Source organism: Choloepus didactylus, chromosome 2, assembly GCF_015220235.1.
Source record: "Choloepus didactylus isolate mChoDid1 chromosome 2, mChoDid1.pri, whole genome shotgun sequence".
Classification (NCBI taxonomy): Eukaryota; Metazoa; Chordata; class Mammalia; order Pilosa; family Megalonychidae; genus Choloepus; species Choloepus didactylus.
This window is the reverse complement of record NC_051308.1, coordinates 104,432,198-104,441,620: the sequence shown is the minus strand read 5'-3', so window position 1 is coordinate 104,441,620 and position 9,423 is coordinate 104,432,198. Positions and strand designations below refer to the sequence as shown.

At 34.7% G+C, this 9,423-nt stretch overlaps 1 protein-coding gene across 1 annotated transcript in view; it reads right to left on the bottom strand.

Moving 5' to 3' along the window:
* Window positions 1-2,869: 2,869 nt before the first annotated feature.
* SLAMF1 (signaling lymphocytic activation molecule family member 1) overlaps window positions 2,870-9,423 on the bottom strand; it is a 45,508-nt gene continuing 38,954 nt past the window's right edge. The window contains exon 8 of the transcript XR_005215184.1: window positions 2,870-3,127. The gene's annotated coding sequence lies outside the window, so the exon portion shown is untranslated. The remainder of the gene's footprint in view (window positions 3,128-9,423) is intronic.

The window sequence follows — 9,423 nt, the reverse complement described above, 5'->3', positions numbered from 1 at the left end:
TGAGCAATAAAGAGGCATTCGGGAGGAGGCTCTTAGGCACAATTATTGGGAGGCCTAGCCTCTCCCTTGCAGCAACAGTCCTCCCAATGACCAACTTATTTTTGACAAGGGTGGTAAGTCCACTCAATGAGGAAAGAATAATCTCTTCAACAAGTGGTGCCGAAAACTGGCTGTCCGTATGCAAAAGAATGAAGGTGGACCTCTAGCTAACACTATATACAAAAATCAACTCAAAATGGATCAAAGACCTCAATATAACAGCCAGAATTATAAAACTCCTATAAGATAACATTGGGAAGCATCTTCAGGTCCTTGTGTGAAGCAATGGTTTCTTACATTTTATACTGAAAGCACAAGCAACAAAATAAAAAATAGATAAATGGGACCTCATCAAAATTTAAAACTTTTGTGCATCAAAGGACATTGTCATGAAATTAAAATGGTCTTCACAATGGGAGAAAATATTTGGAAGCCACATATCTGATAAGGGTTTAATATCCAGAATATATAAAGAAATCCTTCAACTCAACAACAAAAAGACAAACAACCCAATTTTAAAATGTGCAAAAGACTTGAATAGACATTTCTCCAAAGAAGATATACAAATGGTCAAAAAGCACATGAAAAGATGTTCGACATTATTAGTCTTGGGAAATGCAGATCAAAACCACAACGAGATACCATTTCATACCCACTAGAATAGCTACTATTAAAAAAATGGAAAATTACAAGTGTTTGAGCAGATGTGGAGAAATAAGAACACTCATTCGTTGTTGGTGGGGATGTAAAATCTGGTAGTGGTTGTGGCAGACATTTTGCTGGTTTTTCAGAAAAGTAAATGTTGAAATACCATGTGACAGGACAATCCTACTTCTAGGTATATACCCAAAATAATTGAAAGCAGGGACTCAAACAGATATTTGCACACTGATATTCCTAGCAGAATTATTCACAATTTCTAAAAGATGGATGCAACCCAAGTGTCTGTCAACTGATGAATGGGTAAACAAAATGTGGTACATGCATACAATGTAATATTATTCAGCCCTTAAAAGGAATAAAGTTCTGATGCGTGCAACAACATGCTTGAATCTTGAGGGCATCATGTTGAGTGAAATAAGCCAGATTCAAAAGGACAAATATTGCATGATCTCACTGATTTGAAATAATTAGAATAAGTAAATTCATAGGGTCAAAACCTAGAATACAGGTTACCAGGGGCTGGGTTGGGGGTAGAGAATGGATAGTTAATGCTCAGCTTGTACAGTGTTTCTTTTGGGGATGATGGAAAAGTTTGGTAATGGATGGTGGTGATGGGAGCACAACATTGTGAATGTAATTAACAGTACTGAAATATATATATAAATGTGGTTAGAAGGGGAATTTTTCAGTTGTATATATGTTTTATTTCTGGAATAAAAATTTTTTAAATATATTCATAGCACTGTACAACACAGTGAATCCTTGAGTAAACCATGGACTATAGTTAATAACACAATTATAAAAGCATTCTTTTATCAATTGCAGGAAATGTACCGTACTAATGCAAGGTTTTAATAATAGGGTAGTATATGGAAGCTCTGTATTTATGCATGGTTTTTCTATAAAACTGCAACTTCTCCAAAAAAAAAAAAAAAAAATCTACAGTCCCATGGGAGGTGAGGGGAAGAAATGATGGAAGCCAGAGGACAATGAAATCACATTTTTAAAGTGTTTAAAAAATAAGTTCCAACCTAGAATTCTATGCCTAGTGAAATTACCCTCCAAAAAGGAAAATGAAATGAAGAATTTTCCAGGCAAATAAAAACTATGGAAATTATTTCCAATACTCTTGCATTCAGAGAAAAACTAAAGAGTGCTCCCAAGGATGAAAAAAATATGTTCCCAAAGGGATATATTGCAGGAGGTAAAGAATAACTCCAAAAAAGGTAGATTTATGAATATATATATGAAAGAATATTGATTATAAAAACATTTGTAATGTTGGGTAGAGCTTAAAATTTATGTAAAACTAAAATGCAATACAATAATAATACAAAAGATAGGAGAAAATGGAATTTAAGGGTTCTAAATTTCCAGAAGTATTGAGGAAGAGGTAAAACTAAGAATTTATATTAGACGGTAATGTGTGTCTGCAATTACTACCTATGGAAACCATTAAAAGAGTAACAAGAAATCGCATAACTAACAAATTAATACTTATTAAGGAAAGGAAGAAAAATGAAATAATGAAAATTTCCAGAAGAAAGAAATAAGTATAAAGGAATGTAAAACAGCTGGTCCAAGTAGAAAATAAATAATAAGATTATAGATAAAAACCCAAATAGATTCATAATTATATTAAATGTAAACAGAGTAAACATGCCAAGTAAAACACAAAGGTTAGCATGGATAAAAAGCAATATCCAAGTGCATTCTACTTAAAAGAAATGCATTTTAAATATAAGGACACAAAAACGAAAATAAATTGATGAAAAATAACACATCATACAACACTAACTAAAACCAAGCTGATATAGCTATTCTTAGTAGCTGTATTTAAAGTAGATCTTAAGGCAAGAAATATTCCTAGAGGTTAAGGAATATTTTTAGATAATAAAGGAGTCAATCCAAGAGAAAGATATCACAATCCTATAATAATATAGCTTCAAAATAGATAAATAAAAATTTGTCAGAATTAAAATATAAAACAAAGTTCCACAATTACAGTGGGAGAAATTAATATTCATTTTTCAGCATCTGATAGAACAAGTAGGCAAAATACCTTCAAGGGTATAGGAAATTTTAACAGCATAATTAACCAACATGACCCAAAAGTCATATAGAACACTGCATACAAAGAATTTACATTCTTTAAAGTTCATATGGAATATTTGCCAAAATCAAAGACAATTTCACACCAATAAATTTGACAATTTGGATGAAATTGAAAAAGTCTTCAAAAATATAATTTAGAAAAGATGATAAAAGAAACAGAAATATTAGAATAGTCCAAGGTCTATTAAAGAAACTGAACACTTATTTGAACATTATTTCCACAAGGAAAACTCCAGGCCCAGATGACTTCATGGTTGAATTCTTCCAAACATTTGAGGAAGAAATAAGACAGATCTTGCTCAAATTTTCCCTGAGGATAGAGAAAGAGGAAACACTTCATAATTATTCTCATGAACAATGCATTGCTTAATTCCCAAACTTGTCAAGAACAATACATGAAAGCAATTTAAAGACTAAAAAACTCCCTCATGAACAGATGCAAATATCCTTAATAAAATGGAATCCAGTAATACATATAAAGGATTATATATTACAACCAAATGAGGTTTACTTTATATATGCAAGGGTGATTTAACAAGAGAAAAGCAATCAATGTGATTAACCACATTAACAGAAAAAAGGAGAAAAATTACATGATCATCTCAATTGATGCAGAAAAGCTTGTGGCAAAATTCAATACTCACTGATAATAAAACTCATCAGAGTAGGAATAGAAAGGAACTTTTTTAATTTGATTCATAATAAAACTATATCAAATTAGAAATAGATGGGAACTTCCCTAATACGATAAAATTATCTATAAAATATCTGTAACAAAATTTCCCCTGATATCAAAAATAAGATAAGCATGTTCACTGTCATTTCTATTCTGGAAGTGCTAGTTAGTGAAGAAAGGGAAGAAAAAGGGAGAAAAAATAGATTAGAGAGGAAGACATAATTTTTTAATTTGTTGCAGATGACATGATCATGTACCTAGAAAATTCAAAGCAATCCACTGAAAAAGTATTTGAATCAATAAGTAAATTTTGCACATTCATTATATAGACAATATGTAAAATAATTGTTTTTCTAAATTCCAGCAACAAAGAAAAAAAGAAATTTTATAAGTTACCATTTACAATAGCTTCAGAAAATATCAAATACTTAGGAACAAATCTAATGAAAGATGTTGAAGACCTCTACACTGAAAATTACAAACACTGTGGATATAAATTAAGGAAGATCGAAATAAATGCAAGGATGTGTACTATAATTGTGGATTGGAAAACTCAATATTGTGATGTTAGTTCTTCTCAAATTAATCTATAGATTCAACAAAATTCTGATCAAATCCCAGGTGCACTTTATTTTCTTTATTTGTAGAAGCTAAGTAATTAATTCTAAAATTCATATGGAAATGAAAAGGTCCAAGAAAAGTCAAGGCAATCTTAAAAAAGAACAGAACAGAAGGACTTGGAGTTAGTGTGTTTTAAGCAATCAAATGAAGTTTTCAGTTTACAGATGAGAAAAATCACTCTTCAGCTGTGAGGAAAATGGATTAGAGGTGACAATTATTGCAGGCGGCTTGAGGACTTTTTCAGTAATATAGGAAAGCCTGAATAATCTGATTAATGAAAATGGGATTCTTTTTTCAGGCCTACATTCAAATCTGCATCCACAATTTTCTGACTTTTTTGCTTTATACAATCATAGAATTCATTGCTGCTGATTTCTATAGATTCATGTTGTCACGTAACGTGTCGCTTAATAATTGAGGGCTGTCAATAACCAGTGATTTTGCCTTTTCTATAGTCTTACTCCCTTAAAAAATCTTGGTTCTGATGGAGCAAGTGTGAAAAGACTTATTTTCCTCCCCAGATATCTTTATATTTCTATTGTATTTTTTAGTTGTGTACTGTGAACTACAGATTTTTCTCAGTTTGTTACAAACAGTTTGATAATTCCTGTATTGTTTCTGCCTGCCTCCAAACAGAAGCATCTGTACAAATCTTGTGGATATAGACTACTTTCTGGTAAAATGGTCAAGGTAAAATGAGCCATGTTTTCCTGAAGTTTGTAGGAGAATATATAGTATTACTTGTTAAGGCAAATCAGAAGAAAACCAAAACCAAAACCAAAACCTGGAGAACTTACACTATCATATGTTATGACCTATTATAAAGCTATAGCAATTAAGACAGTATGATACTGGTGCAATGAGAGACAAACTGACTAATGGAACATGATTTTTAGAGAAGACTCCACCATTATAGCATATCTTGAATTCCATCAGGCCATTTCACATTTAGTTTAATTAGTTAGTTTAAATTGCTACCTATATTCAACAAACCTACCCAAAAGTACTGAGTTATAGACAGATACCAAGTAGGCTTTGTCCTTTTACCATTTTCATTAACTCATTTTCATGAATTAAGAAAAAGACATATTTGTCAAATTACTAATGACACACATTTCAGTGAGGTGATGAATATGATTGAGGATGGAATTAAAATGAAAAAAATACTCAAGTGGCTGATTCTATTAAGATGAAATGTAATGCAGTTAAATTTTCAAATTTGAGTCAAAAAAGTCAGTTACATTAGAAAAAAATGGGGAAACAACTAACTTAATAGTTCATATGAATAGAACCTATGTCAGGTTTTTTTTTTATAAATTTGACAGTATGTTACAAAAACATTGATGCAAAACTTAAGTTTATATACGTAGAAATATATGGGCTAACAATATTGAACAGTAAGATTAAAGAGTGAGAACTCTCCCAAGGAGATGTAAAGCCATATGACAAAGTCACACTAATTAAAGCAATGCAGTCTGGCAAGGAACAGACAAATATGCCAGTGAAACACAGTAGAAAGTCCAGAATCAGATGTAAGTATACAGGAAAGAGAGGACATTATTAGTGTGAAAGAGAAGACATTGTTTAATAAATAGTTGTGGGCAAATTGGCTCTTTTCATTGAAAAATAGAGTCCTATCCATATAGTTTCCAGGTAGATTAAGAATCTAAATAGGAGAAGCAGAATTGTCAAACTATTAGATGATGATGTTATCTTTGTAACCTTGAGAGTAAGGAAACTTTTTAAACCAAGATGTAGAAAGCACAAACAATAAAGTGAAAAACTGACGGCTACAGCAAATTAAGATTTCTGGTCGTGTAAGACACCACACACAAATAAGTGAAAGAGGGATATAAGGGACATAGGGCATATAAGGGACAGTTGAAGAAAAGAAGGCTTAGGCAGAACTGAATTTTAAAGGAGACTCTAGAAATCAGGTGATTCGTTCTCCCACCACTCCATTTTAACTAGTGAACACATGAAATCTGGAGAAGTCAAGTAACTCTTCCATGGTTCCAAAGCCACATAGAAATGATAGCTGTTTTCCGGTATTTGAAAGATTGTCATGTGGAAGAGGAATGAGATATTTCAGAGAGCAGACAGGATGACAGTAGGTAAACTTCAGGAAGAAGGAATTTAACATACAGCAACGATCCACCTGGACCACTCTAAAAATGGAAACTGCCAAACTTCTGTTGGAGGGGTTCAGAGGCGGCCTAGAGAATGCTTTGCCAGGAGTTCGAGACAGCACTGGGGTTTTAGGCAGGGGCCAATAAGGGAGGCCTCCTCTTCTCCTCCTGAGTTTAGAATCACTTTTGAGACAGACAGAAGAGTCATATAAACAGAGAAAAAAATGTCAGCTCTACTATTGATAAAACTGATAGGCAAATGTGAGCTTAAGTGAATTAGTGCATGATTAGTGCTCAGGACAATGCCGGGCACTTAGAAAGCACTCAATAAATGTTGGCTATTATTATCATTATAACAATGAGGAAGAGGGGGAGGAAGAAAAGAAGGAAGAAGAGGGGAATAGTTACCTATCCCATTGCCATCACAAGTAGGCAACTTCAGACGTCTTCTCTTGTGGGCAGGCATTAGAAGACAAGAACATACACATCCTGCAGACAGGATGACTCCAAAAGAGAGAGCTCAGAAGGGACTGCATTGAGTTTGCTCGGTTCCTTTTCCCAAACTCACATAACAGTTTGTGCACTTCTCTCCCATGAGGTGGAGTGAATGAGGACGGGGAAAGAAGCCAGGAAAGCCACAATAGCCTCCATGCGAAAAGGAGGACAAAATCAGGTTGGTGGTTAGATTAAGAGAACTCTAAGATTCTTGCCAGTTCTTTAAGTGTAGGAAGCTGTATTTCTTAAAACACTCTCGGTTTTAGCCTGCCAATCTTTTCCTTAGCTTTCACCACTTTATCCAGACCTTCTTGAATCCTCGTGTTCCCAGTTGATTTAACTCTAAGTTAAGAGTGTTTCCTTTCAATTTAAGATTCCTCCTTCCTCAAGGATGGCTATGATACTGTAACCAACCTACCTCAAGTGTCCCAGAGAGCCCTCAAGGGGACAGCAAACAAAGCTCTCAGATAAGTCTCCAATAAATACTATGATGCAGAGATGGAGGAGCACACTAATTAGGACACTAAACCTTAAAAGAACCCCTAGACTCTTTCTTGTCCATATTGTGAAACAGTTGCTATTCACCTCATCCATACTTATACACACACATCTGGCAAAAAAATGTTAAAGGCAAGAAGGGGCAGTTTGTTTATTATTTTAAAAATAGGATAATTAGGAGAAGGTTGGCAGTAGGAATTAAACAGAAGAATCAATGTCTTTAAATGTTTGGGTGATTTTCAAATATCAAGAAGAATTAGATATCAAGAAGGATTAGATTTTATTTTACTCAACTCCGTGGAGAAAAATGGGACCAGTGAAGGTGAAGGGTGAATGGAAGGGTGCTGCAGTAGGAAAATGGTTATTTACTACATTAAAAGAAAGAACTTTCTAACAACTAGGGCTGTATTATACCTTGTTGATAGAGTGAATGTCCCATCAGTACTGGAGATAGCAAAGCAGAAGTCACAATGTCAGGGATGTGTTAGAAATAATGAAGAAATTTGGCCAAGGAATGGACTGGATTGATTGCCTTTAAGGTCTTTTCCAAACCTAACTCTTCACGGTTCTATGAACAGAAATGGTTTATTTATGACCTGCAGAAGCAGAGGGCAGAACCCATAAGCACCCTCACTTTGACACCAACTGCAAGTTCAAGGATCCCCAACTTTACTTGCAGGTGTGATAATTCACTAGAAGAAGTATAGAACTCAAAAGATGTTATACTCATGGCTACATGGATACAGATTAAAATCAATCATAGGAAGAGATGCATGGAGCAGAGTCCAGGAGAGTTCCATACACAGAGCTTCCAGTTGTCCTCTCCCAGCAGATTCATGGGCAGTGCTAACTTCTGTTGGAAACTATGCATAACACAAATGGAGTATTTCCAACCAGGTAAGCTCACCTGAACCTTGGCAACCAGAGTTTTTATTGGGGCTTGGTCACATAGACATGGTTGACTGTACATGGTTGACGGCTGGACTTTGGATCATGTGATACCACATGATCCAAAGCTCTCACTATAAATCATATTGTTAGAATGGAATATCTGGCGTGACCCAAAGCCCCCACGTAAATAAAGATTCTCTTATCAGGCAGAACATTCCAAGGGTTTAGAGATTACCTCTCAGGAGCTGAGGACAAAGTCAGAGCTCTTTTTGGGCAAAGATAATCCTTAACCATATGTGTACCATGGCAAGAAATTTGAAAAGGTAGCACCCTTCACTTAACCTAACAAACTTTATTTAGTTTTACTTATCTCATCTCACTTCCTCATTTACCAAATCATTTCACACAATCTCCACTTCTTTATAATCTTTATAATCTTTCTAAGAGCTCTTTTTCCTTTGAAATCTGATATTGGTGACTAAGTTTCATCCTCCTTAGAATCTCCTCTCTTGCCTTCTTTGACACCAAGTGATCTTACTGGCCTCACTGGCTGTGTTTTAAATTTTTCTGCTTTTTAATTGTGGACATATTATCACTAGCCCATCGTTTTTTTCCCTACCTAGTCTCAGCTTCAAAATATGACTTCAATGGGGATAATAACTCTCATATTTTGGTTCTATTTTTAATTCTGAGCTGCAGTGTCCTGTCTTCGGCTACTTCCTGGAAATTTTATACTTCATTTCTATTGACACTTCAAACTCTTTGCCTTAAATAAGCCTCTTCTCAGTCCTGAAGTCTGAGTTGGGTCCTGTGCACTTACTGGTGACCCTTCATTTCCTCTGTTATTAGGGTGACTACACACTCTGGTTTTCCCACCGGTTGCCCCAGTATAATTTACTAATAGCATCTCCTTTTATTTTAAAATGGGTCCCAGATAGCACAATAAATTATGCAGTTACCTACCCATCACAATATTTTAATTGCCTGTGCTCTTTATATCCAGTGGATTACAAACTCTAACATCTAGAAGGACCTTAATAACTATTTGTTGCATGAGTGAAGCATTGAGTATAACTTGGAATCTTCTGTGAAAGAAGCTTATTGCAGTTAGACTTGATTAGAGTCTGTCATCAACCCACATTGGGCCTCCTTGTCTCTAAGCGGTGGGGGCAATTCTCCCTCCAACCTGTAAGTCCTGTGAGTGGATGAGAATCCAGTCATTTTTATTAGGTCTATGACTAAGTCCACATTCTTTAAGTGCAAGAGATGTGGTGATGGGGATATTGGCCTATTGCT